We start from the raw sequence: 2192 nt of genomic DNA, 5'->3' as shown, positions 1-2192 counted from the left end.
TAGGATGTAAAGTATTTACCAATATGACGTTCGGCTAGTGGTTACACAAAACTAGACCTAGATGTCGTAGAAAGTTATTGGCCAAAGTTCAATCATTGGAAGCAACATTTGCAAGAAAGGAATGTCTTAGTATCCTAAAGGGGATGAGTACCTCGTCCAAAGGCTATCGAGAGACCGTAATAGGGGCCCAAAAAAAAAGGAAGCAAATTGTTCATGGTTTAGGTTTAATGGATTTGTAGTTGTGCTTAAAAGGAAGAAAGTATTGATCATCAAGAAAGTTGGTCAGGTCATGAACTTTGCTTGTGTTCACCATAACCGTCGGCATGAATGATATTTTTTGGTACTACCAATAGTATCCCCTCACTTTATGGATATGAAATTAATTCATTTTGAGTGCGTTGCCATAAATGGTATAAACCTTCCTGAATATATCCTTACATAGCTAACAGAACCCACTCAAATAAGTTGTATCTACATACTTTATATGGAAGCTATAAGTGTGAACTATATCTTTACTTTGCAATTTTGCATTATAGTTGTACTTATACAAAAGGATTCTTCAGCATCATGAGTTTGGATACAAAACCTCTCTCAATTTCCAATATCTGAAGAATTCAATCACTATGGGAATTGATTTCAAGAAGCAAATTCCTCCATCTTGCACATATCCTCTTTGTTGTTCATTACTTGAGAAATTACATGAAATTGTGAGTGCAGCACCTTAGTTGGTAGAGCTGTAAGACATAAAGTGTGATTGTTCCGACTCAAACTCGCGCTCCCCTTTCGAAAAATGTTTGCCAATAACAAATTAATCATTTGACCAATGTTTAAGTGTTTTAAATTATGGTCATGGTTACGTTGTACTTATCATAATTGTGAGAAAATACAACCATAATTATGATTGTGATGTTGTTATGAAGACTCCCAAAATCATAACGTTACAGCCGTAATTGTAGTTTTGAAATGCAATTTGAAATATCACATTTGATCATGAAAATTGGGTTGTAACCCAATTGGAGCACTTCTAACAAAACGTTTTTTCTTTTCCAACTGAATACATTGTGATCTGGATTTATGATGGATTGTGCAAAATAATGTGCAAGGGTAGATGGGTGGATGCAATGGGAATGCAAGAACTTGTAGTAATTAAAAGCTTGGTCTCTTGTTTTTTATTTATAAGCTAAATCTATTGAATGAGTACAAGGGTGCTAAATCCATATACAACAAAGATTTATACAGAGTTATAAGTTATATACGCTAAGAGAATAATGTATCTCCTCATACTATAAAATAATTTATTTTTTTCGGTTAGTGAAAGTATGACATATGATACTGTTTTGTGTTTTGTTTAATTTTAAAAGTATTTATATAGAAAATGATTAAATAAGACACATGTCATGATTTTAGTAGTTGGAGGAAATAACTTATCTCCTTATATCTTGAGATATTTTTTTCTCAAATGATAAACACTTCCAAACAAGCAATAGGATTTGTACATTATTGAGCAAAACCATATTTGTACATAAGCAGAGAAAATCTCCCAGATCTAATCAAAATCAAGACCATTAGATACATAAAGTCACCTTTAGCATTTGAAAAATTAATCTCATTCTGCATATATGTTGCATTCTTCAATAGACAAACAATAAATTAGCATCATGAGCAACAATAGATCTTATAGTTTAGGTCATTTTAGTTGGAATCCTTACATGAAGTAGTTTCTAAACAAAAGCAGAATCTTTTGCTTAGAACGCAATTACTCCATACCCTTTTTAAATTAATTGTAGAGATTTTCCCATCATTGTCCACGAATAAATATCTTCTCAATTAATGGAGAAGTAAATATCTAATTTTACATCTGTTTTCAATAACAAAAAAATTATTACATAAATATGTTTCACATTATTGTTTCAATGACAAAAGTTAATGGAAAGAACCGTTACTCAATGTTCCAAGATCAAATAATATGTTGAGTTTATTGAGTATGCTCCACTCGGATCAACTTCCCAATACCCAAGCATCTAGGGATCCAGCTTTGCAAAGAGAATTGTTAAACAATCTAAGAAGCTCATTAATCTATTTTGAATAGTGTCCCATTTTTTATTACTTTTTATTGTTTAAAATTTTTTTTATTGATATCGCAATATATATGAATTAGAAACATGGAAAGAGACTTCTTTTGAGGTAGATTA

The 2192-nt window shown here is 31.4% G+C and overlaps 1 pseudogene; it reads right to left on the bottom strand.

Moving 5' to 3' along the window:
• LOC109350579 lies at positions 505-1617 on the bottom strand (annotated as a pseudogene).

Source organism: Lupinus angustifolius, chromosome LG06 (genome assembly GCF_001865875.1).
Source record: "Lupinus angustifolius cultivar Tanjil chromosome LG06, LupAngTanjil_v1.0, whole genome shotgun sequence".
Lineage (NCBI taxonomy): Eukaryota > Viridiplantae > Streptophyta > Magnoliopsida > Fabales > Fabaceae > Lupinus > Lupinus angustifolius.
The sequence above is the reverse complement of the archived record's forward strand: the minus strand, read 5'-3'. Positions and strand labels throughout refer to the sequence as shown.